Genomic DNA, 17,447 nt, shown 5'->3' with positions numbered 1-17,447 from the left:
TATGGCCATATCAAATTTGTTTTTAATTTGTTCTTCACTAAACTCCCTTCCATGAGAGGATTCTTGTTATTATTCTAGGTTTGGTGCCCTCCCAACTCTGTTAAAAGAAGAATATGAATGCCTATAATCTCTTCTATGACCTTGCTAGAAGCATTAAACACCTCTTAGGCCTCAAAGGTTTGGCCAGGTACATAGGCATTTAAAAGCATTTATAAGGCTCAATTCACTCATGGTGCTCAAAATTGGGAAGGTAATTTTTAGCGCCAACACAACCTACACTCCATTGCATTCCTTGTATAGTTATCCCATAGAATGAATGACTAGGACCTATTATATTGCATTGTCTCATGATATTGGTTTTACTCTCTTGTTCTTCTTAGTATGAGAGTTAGCCTTGGATGATTATTATTTATGTTTGGGGTTGGATCACTATGTCAATAAATATTTTGGGAGTGGGCCTATGGGTTCCATTTGGTTGGGAGTCATAGGTACCTATGTCATTTCTGTGGACTAGCCACTAAAATATTCGCGGCTCAAATTGCGATGGAAATTTGTGATAGTGGTGTAATTTGAGGTGATTTTCATGTTTTTTTTCCAATTCTCCCTTACCTTGGTGTCATAATTGTGATGCCCACATGAGTAGAAAAAAAACATGGCATAAATCATTCCCAATTTTTTTGATTGTGGAGATTTGCACATTAAAGAGGGTGGAGAGCTTCGAACAAGGGTGGAGAACTCTTAATGTTATCGTGCCCTTGTGATCGGTGCATTTTGTTGTCATGCTCTTGTGATCTCTTCATTTTGTTGTCATGCCCTTTCTTTGTGATTTCATTTTCATTTCATGCCCTTGTGATCTCCATGCCATTGCTCTCTGATCTTATTGTCATGTCATGCCCTTGTGATCTCCGCTCCCTTGCTCTATGACTTTCTTCAAGGGCTATGTAAATGTTCTTTTCTTTTCCTTATAAACATGTATCTCTTTATATTTCCTTCTAAACATCTATACCTCAAAGATCTTTTTTATGGTGCTTATTACATCTTAGCACAACATAAAAAATGATCCAGCTATATACATATTCTTAGAAAGTACATTATTGTTTTCATGTATCTATGTATCTATGTATATGTATGTATGTATGTATGTATGCATATGTGTATATGTATGTATGAATTTATGTATGTATGTATATATACATATGAATATATGTGTATATATGTGTGTTTATAAATATGTGTATATATATGTATATATACATGCATACACACATATTTGTGTGTCTATGTATGTATGTATGTATGTATACAGAGAGATTTTGTGGATTGTGGATTATAAATTATTTTAAAAAATTAAAATTAAAAAATGACATTAATCATTCCCCATTTTTTTTCATCAATTGTGAAAAGTTGCAAGCAAAAGAGGGTGGAGAGCTTTGAATGAGGGTGTAGAGCTTTGAATGTTGGTGGAGATCAAGGGAGATCTAGAATTTTGTTGTCATTCTCTTGTGATTGTTGCATTCCATTATCATGTCATGCTCTTGTGATCTTTGTGCCCTTTCTTTGCTATTTTCTTCAAATGGAGAAGAGGTACCTATGTAAATGTTCTTTTTTTACTTCTAAACATGTATCTCTTTATATTTTCCTCAGTAGGTGAAGAGAGAAGCTTCTCTTTATGTATATGTATGTGTATATATACATACATACACACACACATATGTGTCTACATACGTATGTATGTATGTATGTATAGAGAAGCTTCTCTTTATCTATATATATTTGTATATACATATGCACATACACACATGTGTGTGTGTGTCTATGTATGTATGTATGTATGTATGTATGTCTACATATAGAGATATCCTTTTTAAGGTTCTTATTACATCTTAGCACAATAGAAAAAATGATCTAGCTGGATACATATTCTAGAATCTAAATAATAAAACAATAAAACTCACTCAACCCATGCTAAGTGACTTACCTCAAAATCTTACACACAAATAATGCAAACTAGGAAAAATTGGCAGAGTCCACAAGAAATTATTTAGAAAGAAACAAGCCATAACATAGTTAAATGGGTCTAGTTGTTGATTAATTTGGTTGATTACAAATTCCTATAGAACTTTCATTAGATTAGGTACAATAAAATGAATAATTAGTTGTTACCAGCTAGCAAGATCAAATACAGTTTTCCAAGGTGATAAAATTGCATATGCAGATGCATCACTTGCATGTACGACATGAAGTGCATTCCCCAACTTACAAAAAATGGTTAGATATAAAGGCTCCATACTGATGTAGAGGTAAGGGTGGTGGGAGTCAAAACTAGGTTAATCCCACTTAAACCTATAAGGGAAGTACAAGGTTCCCCAAACCTTCTACAAAGCAAAAAGTACACAAACAACTCCAACACCTCCCCAATGATTAGGATGGGAGTGTTAGGACAAATGAAGGTGGATTCAAATGGTTTAAATCAATTTTTTCTCCTCAAGTAACATCCAACACCCAAATCCCTCAAACTGTCATAAAGGCCTAATTGATTTCTCAGTAGCCTTGCAATGACACAAAAGTGAACTTTCCTCTCAAAATTTCCAAAACACTCCTCAAAAAAATGGAAGGTTAAGATACCCTTTAAGCCATACTACAACATATCATAGGGTTCTATGTGTTCCTTTGGACCATATCCTATTGTTACCACAATGTGGCTCAAATATGCATGAAAAGAGGGCAATTTAACAAAGCAACTACAATTTTCTTGTATTCCCAAGACCTCAAACTTTGGGTGGTCTCTCCTTATGTTGTAAATGTTCCAAATCCAAAAGAGATTAGTCCCAAAACTTTTGTAACCTTAAAGCATCAAATAAGTCTCCTACAAACCCTTAAAGGTAAGGTTTTTAAATCTCTTCCTTCCAACCACCTTCAAACTCAATTGAAGGTTGTTACACCTTGTATCCAACATACCAAAGCACTTCGAATCATTAAACACTAACAATGGCTAGAACTCCTAATGTTGTTCCATAGCCATGAATTTAGTGCCCTTTACTTCACAAACTCCAATGGTGATTACCAATTCTTAGAACTTCTTGTCAGAACTATTGACAATAGGCTCATGAGGATATGCATTTTTTTTAATTTATGGCAACATGTGATGTACATTCTTACAAGAAACCTCAAAAATAAAGATACTTAGCTTTTGGTACTTAGCAATTTGATGCGGACACAACCCAAGAATCGAATGCACACAATAGAAAAGGGAAATTATATTAACTAAGAAAATAAGCTAGTACAAAAAGTACAGAGAAAATAAACTTCAAAACATGCCCTAAGGGCTTACAATAGCATAAATTTGGAGATAATTTCTCCTTTTAGTACCTCCTCTCAAACTCCACTCCGAACTGCCTTTTACAATGCCAGAAATCTCCTTAAATAGACCCCGGAGGGTTAAGGACTAGGAGTATATTCTAGAAAGTGCTAGTAGGCATCCACCGACCAAATAGAAGGTTCCAGAAGCTGTGTTAGAAGTCGGTGCAAATCTAGAAGAATCCAGAAATGGTAACCGAACTTTCGGTAGGCATAACTTTTGAACCGTAGCTCCGATTGACAAACCGTTTACATTTTCGAAAAGCTCTCGAAGCGCTCTATAGCCCTATGGACAAGCTTTGCTCATCACCCATTTTTTGGCCCCTTTCAAGGTCATTTAATGCCCCTAACCTGACTTTGAAGCATTCTTAGGAGGTCTCCAAAACCCGAAAAACTACAATAACTTTCAAACCGTGGGGCCTTTTGACCTGATTCTTTTTCTGGAATGCTCTAAATCACAATTACATTCATCTGGCCAATTCACACCTTCTAGATCACCAAAATGATGGCCAAATTGCATGCTCCTATTTTTTCAATATTTTCAAACACACTGATAGTGGAACTATGAGAATTGGAACCTTTATTTGACCCAAATGGGTATCCAAAAATGAAAACACATGAAACAGAAACTAAGTCTAAGTACATTTTTTTGGGTGACACAGGATTGCCCTTATACCTCTGGATGCTCCTACATCACAATTTGTCTAAGTGTGAATTTGGTATGCAATAGTATATTGTTTGGTTTGTAACTTGTTGCTGACATCATATTATGACTAATGAAGTTAGATGGACATAGTATACATGTTGATGATAATGTGTATAACCTCAAAAGTTTATAGACTATATGGAAAAGAGATATTTGTGTTTTAATGAAACAGGATAACAGAATTAAAGGAAAGGAATTATTTTGTTTACAAAATAATTACTCGTCCAATTAGGGCCGACATCCCAGATGTTTACTCTAAGTTGGAAAAGTGTATTATGGTCTTAGTCAACCTAGAAACAATTTGTGTAATGGCATGGTATTTATGTAAAGGACATCTTGCAATGAGAATTGAAATTGTGGTGTAAGTAGTGTGAGTATTGTGATATGTGAACTTACTTGAAAGCAATATATGTGAAGTTTGTGAAGCTATTTTGAGATCCAAGATTGAATTGAGAAAGAATCTATATTCTAGAAGTCTGATTACATGTTTGAGCATTGGGCTCATCTTGCATCTACTATACTTGATAATGAAGACATTTCCAAATGAAATGAGACAGAGATTCAAAATTGCACCTGTAATTGTAGATAGATTTAAAGATGATATTTGTATTATGGTTTATACAAATTTTACTTATATTCAAGCAATAGAACCTTGGGAAACATTTCTTGATCCCTTAGGTTATGAATTGAGTGATGAAACAATAGTTGGATACATTGATTTATTGTTGAAATATGTAAAGGACCAAGCTAAATATAGATTTGGAACCTATGATGAGATTACCTGGTTAGCTCATTAGACATCCTTGGAGAAGGCTTCTCACAAGAAGATAAAATCTATAATGAAGAAAGCATTAATAGAGGACTATATGACTGAGAGTAAGTCACAGGCAGTCAAGAAAATCATGAAACAAGGTATATTGAATGTGCAACCTTTGTCAGTGTCTATTGCAGAGACATGTTTGAGACAAAGCATTCCCAATGTAGCAATATTACATGTGCAACCAAGTGAGCTGAAGAGAAAATCTAAGAGATTAGTGGGAGCTATGACCACAAAGACTAAAAGGGTCAAGAAACAAGCCACTAGACTAGGCAAGAGACAAAATACATTGTTGAAAATTGTTGAGTCTAGTGAAGAAGAACAAGAAGAATGAGAAGTTAAACAACCAAAGAAGGTAACACTTCTAAGCAATTAGCAGGAAAAGTTCAAAAACCCTGGAAGCCGAAGATAGAGAAGATAAATTCAACTATATTTCTAATGAAGGAAACTATGTAGAGATGAATTTATTTTATGATTTGTATAATAACTTTGAGAAATATTAGATTGATATCTCTTCTATGAGATACATTATAGCCAACAATTTGAAACTAAAGGATATTGAAGGCACAGTGAACTAGAAGGTCTATGAAAGACTTAATGAGAAGAAGGCCCCAACTAGAGAAGAAGATTTAGAACTTTGAAACTCTATGCCAAGGACTATTTTCAAGACTGATGATGAAGAAGAAATCATGAGATTGTTGAAAAATATAGCACCATACTTGAGGAACAAGGTAAGACCATTTTTTATATGGTGGGTGAGAATGACAAGTTAACAAGTGCAATAGTGGCAACTATAAGTTAAATGTTGAAAGAGTCTAAGGAAACATCATCACTTGCACCTAGAACCTTGCAAGTGTTAGTTAGAGGTGATACAATGCAGATAGATCAAACTAGTGTTACCATTAACATTAAGGATGCTAACACATTTGAGAGTTCAAAACCACCTGAATCTCATTCTGAAGATATAGAAGAAAAACTGAGGAAAATTGAAGAAGAAAAGTAGTTGTTAAAGGAAGAGAAACGGAAAGTATAAGAGGCCAAGTAGAAATTTCTTGAAGATAACAAGAAAAGAAAAATAGAGGAAGAAAAGAAAAGATTACTTGAAGAAGAAATGAAAAGGAAAATAGTGGAAGACAAGAAGAAGAGATTAGAAGAAGAAGAAAAGAGAGAAAATGAAAGGAAGGAAAGAGAAGAGAAAGAGGAAGAAGAGAGAAGAGTCAAAGAGGCACTCAAGAAGAAAAGGGAAGATGACACTAAACCTTCTAGTTCATCTACTTTTCTTTCACTTGCCAGCCTAACAACTAATGATGACGCTCAAAATGACTTGATCTCATCTTTGTCAAAAATCATTCAAAAGAATAGAATAGTAAAGAGTCTACAGAAAACCTTGATGGAGGTTATTGATAGACTGCATAGTACTCTAGTAGTATAGCACACAAAGGCATATCTAGAATAGAGGGAACAGGTAGTGCTAAAGTTATTTGATGAAGAATTCACTAATTTGTTGAGTGTTGCAGAAACAGAGGCATAGATCTCACATGATGCTAACTTGTTTAGTACCATTTGTCAAAACATTAAGAATGATTTGATAACTCTGAAAGTATCAATCGGAAAGGAAGATACTATACATTAAGTGTACCCTATCTTATAAACTTGCTAAGGATATTGATAGTCAAATTGGAGGAAAGATGAGTGAGCTAAGGCTTTATCTTCCCAACTACAATATTCATCTAGTAAGGTTGATAATTTTTAAGGACAAGTGGTTAGTATTCACAATGATATTAGGAAACTAGAACTTTGGAAAGAACAAATTTTGAAGAGAGTATCAAATTTCAGATAGTCTATTACTCCAAAAAGTCTTTTTCTGAGAAATGGTTGAAGGAATGTGTCAAGACCAAGGACACTTATTCTAACTTTTTATTCTCCGACCTTAATGCAATTGAGATTGCATCATATTCCTTATGTGTAATTCTCACCTCTATTGAAGTACTCAAAGATACATGGACTAAAGGTATGGATAGTCTAAAAGAAGATTTTGATGATTGTATAAAAATACTATTAGTTTAGGCAGAAGCACAGAATTTTGACTATAGATGGATAGTTTTTTAGACAACTTTTGACATTTCAACCTTTTTCATTGATGTCAAAGCGGGAAAAGTACACAAGAAAATTGTAAAGGCAAGAAATGCATGAGAAAATTGTAAATCAGGTAAATAAAGGATAGTATTGTAAAGTATGAAATCATATTGTAAGGGGAAGCAAATGTAAAATGAAAAGTTGTAATAGATGTAATGTTACTATATTATATTTGTTAAATTTTTGTCACTTAGCTAATTTTCCCTATTTTGTTGCCATCAATGCCAAAGGGGGAGATTGTTGAAAATTGGCTAATGAGGATATGTAATTGTTGTCATTTATAGAAATACATGATGTACATGCTTACAGGAAACCTTGGAAATAAAGATATTTAGATTTTGGTACTTAGAAAATTGTCTAAGTATGAATTTGGTATACAACAGTGTATTGTTTTGTTTATAAATTGTTGTTGACGTCATATTATGACTAGCAAAGTTATATGGAGATAGTATACATGTTGATGCAAGAGCATCCTGGGTTTCCTTGTAATCTTGCATTTTTGTTCTTTCTGCCTATTCGTCCTGAGTGATCCTTTGGATATCGAGTCACTGTTGGTGCCAATTGATCCTTTAGGTGTTGAGTTCCTATTAGTGCCAAGTGATTCTTTGGGTGCCAAGTTATTGTTGGTGTCGAGTGATCCTTTGGGTCTCGAGTTCCTATTGGTGTCGAGTGATCCTTTGGGTGTCGAGTACCTATTGGTGCTAAATTTTCTAGTGTGTGTCAAGTTGTTTGTGTTTTTGGTTCTTAGTGGGAGTCAAATTGTGTATTTAATTTTGATGATGAATTTAATAATAGGATCTTGTTTAGGGATGAGTGTTGACCATCTTGAGGTTAGTCTTTCTATTATGTAATGTTCTAGATTCATTTGTAAGCCATTTTGGCAAGTATAAATAGAGTGCTTAGGCTTAGATTAAAGAAGAATTGAGAGAACTTAGAAGATAAAGTAGAAGATGTGAACTGGTGGTAGTGTAAGATTTGGAAACAATAAACCTTTTTACATAAAAATAAAAGGATGTATTTCTTTAACCAATGAACTTGTATGTGATAATGCTTATTGGGTTGAAGGATTAAAGCATAATCTACTAAGTGTGGCACAGTTGAATTGGATTTGAATCTATGTGTATTGGGCCATAACCCAAAAGGCCTCACAACTAGGCATGTATGCTGACTATTTGATCAATCAATAAAGATATTCTTGTTCTCTCTCTCTCCTTGGTGTTGTACTTTGTGTTGTGTTTTCTATTGTGTAACTCAGACAGGTTGATTGGGATAGTTGGGTGTGCCCTAGGTTGTGGTTGTTCTACTTCCTCCATATGTCAAGTGGTATCAAAGCTTGAGGTTCATCCTTGTGGAGATTGGATCATGTAGAACCCTAATTTGGATTTGGTTATAGGGTGGCAGATCTACAGATTTGGTCTATAACTTGCAAAGGGTTACGATCTTGCAAGAACCTAATTTGTAAAGATGGTTCAAGGTAGAGAAAATGTTGATAATGCAATATTGGATACATTGAGACAAATTGCAACTAGATTTGATTTTTCTGAGACAGTCCAGAGGAGAGGAGGACATCTTGATTATGTAAGTGATGATGAAGCAGTAGCACCAAACCCTAATCTAGAACTTTAGAAAGATCAAGATGAAACAAGATTGTTGAGAGTATTGTCTAGAGAAAATTCAAAGCCTACTATGGAAGTTGTTCCTTATGATGGGAGATTGGAGAACGATCCTATGTTGGATTGGATCTTTGATATGGAGAAGTTTTTTGAGCATGAAAGCACTCCTGATAATAGGAAGGTGAAAATTTTAGTGACTAGGTTGAAAGGTAATGCATCACTATGGTGGGAGCAGTTGCAAACTAATAGACAAAGGAGAGGAAATGAGAAGATTAGAAGTTGGGTAAAGATGGTGAACAAGGTAAAGAACAAATTTCTTCCTACTGATTACCAAGTTAGCTTGCTAAGAAAGATGAAGAATTTGAGAAAAACAGACATGAGTGTGAAAGAACATACTGTTGAATTCAATAGATTGGACATTAGATCTAGGCATGTGGATGATGATGTTGAGAAAATTGCAAGGTACATTAATGGATTGAGATCTAGAATAGAAGATGAAATAAATTTGTGAAATTGGAAAGTGTGGAAGAAGCATTTCAATATGTCTTGAAAGCTTTAGGAGATCTTGACAAAGAAGCATGAACAAAGACAAAGAGGTAGAGGTGGTAGATTTCATAAAGGGAGAGGTAAATCCTGTGGAGAAGGTGGTAGATTTGACAACTTTGTGCAAGACAAGGGAAAATCTAAATGGAAGAATGATGACAAAGGAAAGACTAAATGGAAAAGTGGTAATTCATACTAAGGAGGTGCTAATTCTTATCAAGGAATAGGTAATTCTTACTCTAGAGGTAGATTTCATGGTAATTGTTTCAGATGTGATAAAGAGGGACATAGATATTTTGAATGTAGATCCTTTGAAAGTGGACAAGGTAAAAATAATGTTGTGATTCAAGGAGATGATGAGGGTTCACCAAGTGGACCTAAGGCTAGAGAAATTCTAATGGTAAGAAGAACCTTATGTAATAAGGGAAGTGTTAAGGAACCTATTTTAAGGAGAAGCCTTTTCAAGACAAAATATAAGATGGCTAGAAAATGCTGCAAAGTGATCATTGATAGTGGAAGTTCTACAAATTTGGCATTAGAAGAGTTGGTTACAAAGTTCCAATTCTAGAGGATGAAGCATCATAAACCCTACCATGTTTCATGGATCAAAGAAGAGCATAAGTTATTGGTAAGTGAGCAATGCCTTGTGAAGTTCAAGATTGGACATTACGTTGATGAAGTTTTTTGTGATATTATGTCTATGGATTGTTTTCATATTTTATTAGGTAGGCCTTGTCAACATGATAAATATGTTGTACATGATGGAAGATTGAATCAATATACTATTTGGGTGAATGGGAAGAAGAAAATGTTGTTGTCTTTAATTGAATACCCAGTTGAAGTTAATTATACTACTATAAAAATTTGTATGATGAATGGAAAACAATTTGAAAAGGAAGTGAAGAAGAATCAAGTATGTTTTTTCGTAGTTCATAGAGTGTTGGTAGTAATGATTGAGCAGTAGTAGCTACTAATGATTGAGTGATAGTAGATAGTGACATTATTGCTAAACATATTCCTAATGGTTTACCTCCAATGAGAATTATAATTCATTAAATGGATCTAATTCCTAAAGCTAGTTTTCCAAACAAAGCACCATATAGATTGACACCTACAAAGAACGAAGAACTTAACAGACAAGTACATGAGTTTTTACAAAAAGTTTTGATCAAAAAAAGCTTGATTCCATGTGTTGTATCTATTGTATTAGCACCTAAGAAGAATGGAGAAAGGAGAATATATACTGATTCTAGAGCCATTAACAAGATAATAGTGAAAGATAGGTTTCCTATGCCAAGGATGGATGACATAATGGATTGTTTGAGTGGAGAAAAGTATTTTACCAAGATTGATTTGAAGAGTGGCTATCATTAGATCATAATCAAAGAAGGTGATGAATGTGTTGGGACTAAAAATTGCATGGTAAATTTTGAGAACTATTGAAAAAATCAAGCCCTTAAATGCTTTTAAGTGAGATTGTACTTGGTTGTCAGTCTGAGGCCTAAGAGGTGTTTAATATTTCTAACACCTTTCATTTAGTGCATCTATGTGTTCTATGAAGTTAAATTGACATGTCGAACCATTCTGTGAAGTCCCATTTTGAGCTAGTGTCAAAATTTGTAATTCTGCCCAAGTGTCAAATAGCGACCAGAGGCCCAGTTTGCATTTGAATATCTTTTACCCAGGAATGTTTCATGACTAGCCACTTTGGAGATGTTTATTATGCATAATAAAGAACCTATGTTTCAATTTTCAAGTCATTTTGAATTCGTTTAACTAGGTTTTGCACCCCCCAAAGTTGGTCATTTACTGTTTTGTGCATTTGACTAGTTCACAATTCTGGGAAGCCCTGTTCGACTAATCATATCTTTGACCCAGTTGACCCAAATGAAAAAATTATTTTTGCATCGTTTTCCAGGGGTCAGACACTTCATATGTTCAATTTTTGAGGTCATGACGAGACCATTTGATCAATTTGTGAACATGATTAAAAACCCAGTTTACATTATTTTGTTACGGCTAAGGTTTTTGATTGATCCGTACCCTTCTTCGGCACATTATAACTTTAATCCTGTGATTGGCTAGCCTAAATGGATTGTACCATTGTGTTTTGTCCTAGAAATCCTTGAAGTATGCCAGTTCTTAAGTCATGATGAATCCATTTGCATACTTTCTTATCTTCGTACATTTGCCAAAAACCACTTTGACACATTTTCCAGTTCAAAAATTCCAAGTGCCTATTTTTGGAAATTCGCCAAATGTGCCTTGTAATTCTTCATGAGCCCAAAACATGGAATTATTTTCTCTTCATGGCAAAGAACTTATATCCTAGTTTTCAAAACTCCAAGTGATCAATAACCCAGTTTATAATGTCGAACCCGAGCCTAGTTTATGGTTTTTAACATTATTTGCCTGCAGAGTAATTGAAGTATGGATGTTCGGCAATTAAAATCTTTTTACTGGAAAATCATCATAAGAATTTGCAGTATGATAGAGTGTGCAGGATTGAACACTCATGCCGATTTTTATGGCCTGGTTATTTGATTGTATTAGTTTTTAAGGCCAGCCGGTGAGCCTCCAGACTCAAATCCACAATTTCCACAATTGATTAAAAGAAGTTGGGTAGAATGGAACAAAACACATTGAAAGGTTTTAGAAGAAGGCAAGTGTTGATTAAGCCCAGTATCGTTTGCTCTTTTTCACCAAATGAAAATGGAAGCCACAGGTTATCAAAGCAAGGGAGATTTTTAATTTTAATTGTTTTAGAAGTCTGTCGACATTATAAAGGAAATGAGGCATCCATATAATTATAAAAAAGGAGCCGGCCAAGAATAAATTGGCATAAGGAAAAGAAAAGCTGCTATCGTTGGGGAGAATCCATGCCAAGTAGAAGGAGCAACCGACCACCATTTGAGAAATTAGCATCAAAGAATGGTAAAGGCTCACCACATGTTTTTTTTTTTTTTGCATAGTCTACTGCAACCTCTGTGAAGATGAAAATGAAAAGGGGAGGCCCATGAATAGAAGAATAAACGCTGAAGCAAAAGCACCAAAATATAGAAAGAGCTGCCCATTTTAAAAGGAGTGGCATTGAAAGGAGCAGCCACACCGAGGTAAGCCATGGCTGAATTAAAAGGAGACATCCATAAATAAACAAAATGCAGCCAAAGAAAGCAGCAGTCCACGTTTTTAATAAAATGTACAAATTTTCTAGTGAAACAAAGCTCAAGGAAGCATGTATCTACGTTTTTGAAGCCCATGGCTTCCTCCAGCAACAGTATCATGTTTTTTAGAAGGGGGGAGCTTCATTTTAAGTGACCATATGCATAAGAAACGACCATCACTATGAAAAGTCTGCTGATTCATGGCAAAAAATGACCAACAGGCAAGGATATTTTCATAAAAATGAAACTCCATTGTGGAACTATCAATCACAAGGTTAGAGCTCCATGTAAGAATGAGCAACTCATGCCAAAGGAGCTGGAACAGCTCACACATATGCAGTAGAAGAAATCAGCATTTACAAGATAGAGGGAAATGTAAAATGAATTATCCCACATGACTTGTACAAGGGAAGTTTTTGTTATTTAAATACTTTTGCACTCAAACATGTAGTGTCAACAACACAAAGGCTTTTGAAAGTTGTGTGATGTGTGGTGGATTTCGTGGGTCCCAACCAGCTAGAGGATAGAGTATAATTTTCAATGGGCACGCAATTAAAAAGCCAATGATGTCAGCAGACAAAAGCCAATCCAAAAATTCAAAAAAATCTGGCACCTCGCTACTTCGCCAGTCGGAAAATGCAAGGTTTTCCGGCTAGCAAGGTAGCAAGTTGCCGGAAAAACTTCAAAATCTGGTGAGGTGTTTATGAAGTAGCATGGGACCCACATAGTGATGTCAACAAATGATTGAAGGACAAGTGGCAACCAACCAGTGATTGAAATGCTGATGTGGAACCCGGTGCACAGGATGGTGCCATGTGGCAGATCGTATGATCGTAGTTATCTCACCAAGAGAAAATGCTCACCAGTTAGCCATAGCGAGATGGCGACGCTGATGTGGTGTGGGTGACTTGGCACAGTGAGGTGGTAGAACAGAGGACCAGTTAGAATGTGACACGTGTCAAGCTCGATCAAACCTAGTTTGACTTGGGTAGAAAAAATGAAAGGAAAATTAAGAATTTTCAATTTTTAATGTTTTATTATTTTTCCTTCAAGCTCATGTCATGTTAGATTCATTTTAATAAAGTTTAAAATTTTATATAGTTTAAACTATATAAAAAAGTTAAAAATTTTGCAAAATCATATGGAAAACATAAACAGAGGCCTAATTTTCAAACGGCCATATCTGGGGCAATTTTTAACCGAATTGGGCACTCCAATATACCGTTGGAACTGGGAGAACCTGAACTTTCCAAATCTGGAGTTTTTTTTTGCACAGGTGCTTCTTGGTTCAAGTTATAGGAAAATTTATGAAATCAGAGGCATTGGCAACAGAACAGGCTAAGTTCTTCAGTGATAATTAAGATTGGTTAGAGGATGGTTTTAAAGGTCTGTTGCAATCTGAAAGTGAAGAAAATCAACTTGAGGTTGTTTTCTTGTCTTCTCAAGGCATTTTCAACTGATTTGTTACTTTTACCTTGAATTCACTTTTACATCAGGATCAGTTACATGCTTTTCATCATCAGATTTTTGATATATATCTGCCTGGTAGAAGCCAAATGATGAGGATTAGATATGATATGCAGTTGTAGAGAAAAGGGGGAGAGAGGATTTTTCATCTTCTTGAAGGGAAATTCTGAAGGGACACTTGTCGACTGCAAATTCAATCCAAGAATTTCCTTCTCCATACATATTCTTTCTTCTTCTCTGAAACAGGTTGTTGGTTGGTTTTCTTTTTCCAGTTCTTTGAGCTCTGCTCAGGCTGTGAAAGCCACACACCCAGCATATCTCGTATGAAAAGAATATGAATTTCATAGATAGTTCTGATACAGTAGTGTGATCTTGTATCTTGTTTTATGCATTCCTAATGTACTTATTTCAAGGAGATAAATACAATGTACAGAAGGTTTTGAATTTCAATATAATTATGTCTCCTTTCTTGTTGAATTTTGTAATTTTATATGTTCAAGAACAAAGATCTTGAACCTATTTGCAATTGCCTAGTTGTATGTTTGAGGTTTGCTTGCCTTTGACTCAAGGAGTCATATAATTGCTTTTGGTTTCAAATAGGGTTGCAGATTCATTGAGAAGGATGCGTGAAAGTATGGGGTTATATTGGATATTGTTGTCTGATTCATAAGGTGAACAGACCGAACATGAATGTTTCTACATATACCATATGTTGAGTGATGTTCAAGGATGCATAATTCTAGGGTATAGGATTTCCCTAATGGATAAGGCACTGGTCATTTGTAGGATCATCAAGTCTTTGCTGCATATTAGACATGTTGTCTTTTCTCAATATAAATCAATCATTTGCCCTTCATGTTGAAGTGGACATAAAAGTTTAAACCCTCACTCAGTTTATGAATAATATAGGTTTGCACCTTGCTATTGTAGAATCTGTGTTGTTTCATAAGCCATTAGGAGAAATAAGGGTTTCTATCTGCTTTGTATTAGATTTAGTGTATGCTTTGACAACTGGTACCATATAAGGAATCTATAGGTTCACCCGCCTAGGTTTTGCAAAGCCTAAAGTGTAGAAGGAGTATAGCCTTATAGTTGGCTTGGTGTCTGAATGGACGTGTTGATAATGGGAGTTAGCTACCCCTAGATGCATCTTGTTCTCATCAGGGTAATTGGAAATGGGTAACATTTTCAAACACCAACAGAATGGAAGACTACGTTCAAGACAAAAGATGGTTTGTGTGAATGGTTGGTTATGCCTTTTGGTTTGACTAATGCACCTAGTACTTTTATGAGGTTGATGAATGAAGTTTTGAAAATATTTTTGGGTGAGTTTGTGATTGTTTATTTGGATTATATTCTTATATTCATTAAGACTAAGGAAGAACATCTTGAGCATATTAGACAAGTATTGCAGATGTTGAAAGAGGAAAAGTTGATGATTAATCTGAAAAAGTGTTCTTTTATGCAAGAGGAGATTGTGTATTTGGGATTTGTTATTTCAGTTGATGGTTTGAAGATGGATCCTGAGAAGGTTAAAGCAATTTTGGAATGGCCTACACCTAAGAATGTGGGTGAGGTAAGATCATTTCATGGTTTGGCTAGTTTTTATAGAAAGTTTATAAAGAATTTCAGTGATGTTTGTAATGCGATGATTGAGACAATGATAGGAGATAAAAAGGAATTCAAGTGGACACATGGAGCTGATAAGAGTTTTGAGACTTCAAAACAAAAGTTTGTTGAGTTTCTTATATTGGCCTTACCTGATTTAATAAAGTATTTCAAGTTGAATGTGATGCAAGTGGTAATACAATAGAAGCCGTATTAAGTCAAGAAGGTAAACTTGTTTCTTTCTTTAGTGAAAAGTTGAATCATGCTAAAAGGATGTATTTTGTGTATGATCAAGAGTTTTATGCTATTTTTCATGCTTTGAAGAAGTGGAGACATTGTTTAATTCCTAAGGAGTTTGTGTTGTATACTGATCATAAAGCTTTGCAATACTTGGGAAGTCAACATAAATTGAATTAGAGACATATGAAGTGGGTTGAGTACTTGCAAAGTTTTGCATTTTATTATTAATTATAAGAGTGGAGTTACTAACAGAATTGCTAATGCATTGAGTAGAATAAGTTATTGGTTTTGATGAAATGAAAGAGTTCTATGATGCTGATCCTAATTTTATTCAAGGTATGGAGAGAGTGTAGAGCACTAAATCTAATAGATCACATAGGTAAGTATGATGAGTATTTCATTCAAGAAGATATGTTGTTCAAAGGTATTCAATTGTGCATTCCTAGAAGTTTTATGAGGTTGAATCTAATTAAGCAAAAGCATAGTGGTGGATTGGCTAGACATTTTGGAATCAATAAGACATTGAGTTTGCTGAAAGAGAAGTATTATTGGCCACAAATGTATAAGGATTTTCATAAATTTGTAAAGAGTTGTGGAGTTTGTCAAATTACAAAAGGAATGAGTCAAAATACTGGTTTGTATGTACCTATTTCTATTCCTAAGAAACCTTGGAGTGACATCAACATGGATTTTGCTCTTGGATTACCTAAGATAGTGAAGGGCTATGATTCCATATTTTTTGTAGTGGATAGATTTTATACCATGTAAGAAGACATCAGATGTTGAGCATGTTGTTGAACTTTTCTTTAAAGAGATTGTGAGATTGTGTGGATTACCAAGAAGTAATCTTTCTGACAGAGACAATAAGTTTGTTGGTTACTTTTGGAAGACTTTGTGGAAGAAGATGGGTACTGAGTTGAAGTTTAGTTCTACATTCGATCCACAAACAGATGGAAAAATAGAGGTTGTGAATAGAAGCTTGGGTAATTTTCTGAGATGTTTAGTTGGGAACAAGCCAAGTAATTGGGAAGTAGTGTTGGAACAAGCTGAGTTTGCATATAACAATTCTATGAATAGGAGTATAGGGAAAATACTTTTTGAGATTTTTAGTAGAATGCATCCTAGAGGAGTATCAAAATTGAGAGATGTTGTTGGTGAAGAAAAGAGAAGTGTAGTAGGAGAATAATTTTTGGATTTATGGAGTCTTTGCATAAAGAAGTGAAGTTGAGGTTGGAACAAAGTATTCAGAAGTATTAAGAGAATGTTGATAAGTCTAGAAGACATCATATTTTTGAAGTTGGTGATGAGGTAATGGTTTATTTTAAGAAAGGAATATTTCTTGTTGGAACGTACAGTAAGCTAAAGATGAAGAAATTTGGACCTTGTAAGATCTTGAGGAAATTTGACAATGGTAATGCATATGAAGTTGAGTTACCTAATGACATGGATATATCTCCTATATTCAATGTTGTTGACTTATATAAGTATCATGAGTCAGATGATGAAGTTGTTGTACTTGATGATTACCCTAAGAAGTAGATTGAAGAGGTTGAATAGATATTGGATTGGAGAGTTGGTAAAAGTACAACAGCAAAATACTACTATGAATATTTGATCAAATGGAAGAATAGACCAATTGAAGATGCTACATGGATTTTTCAATCTGAGTTGGATTCAGCTCAGGTTGTGACACTTGCATTATTCAAGAGAATAATTTCTCCAACCCTAGTTGTCTGATGTAGTAGCATCCTAGGTTTCCTTGTAATCCTACACTTTTGTTGTTTCTTCTTGTCGGT

Source organism: Cupressus sempervirens, chromosome 1 (assembly GCF_028749045.1).
Source record: "Cupressus sempervirens isolate cs-2001-9-10 chromosome 1, ASM2874904v1, whole genome shotgun sequence".
In the NCBI taxonomy this organism is placed as follows: Eukaryota; Viridiplantae; Streptophyta; class Pinopsida; order Cupressales; family Cupressaceae; genus Cupressus; species Cupressus sempervirens.
Note: the sequence above shows the minus strand (reverse complement) of the source record.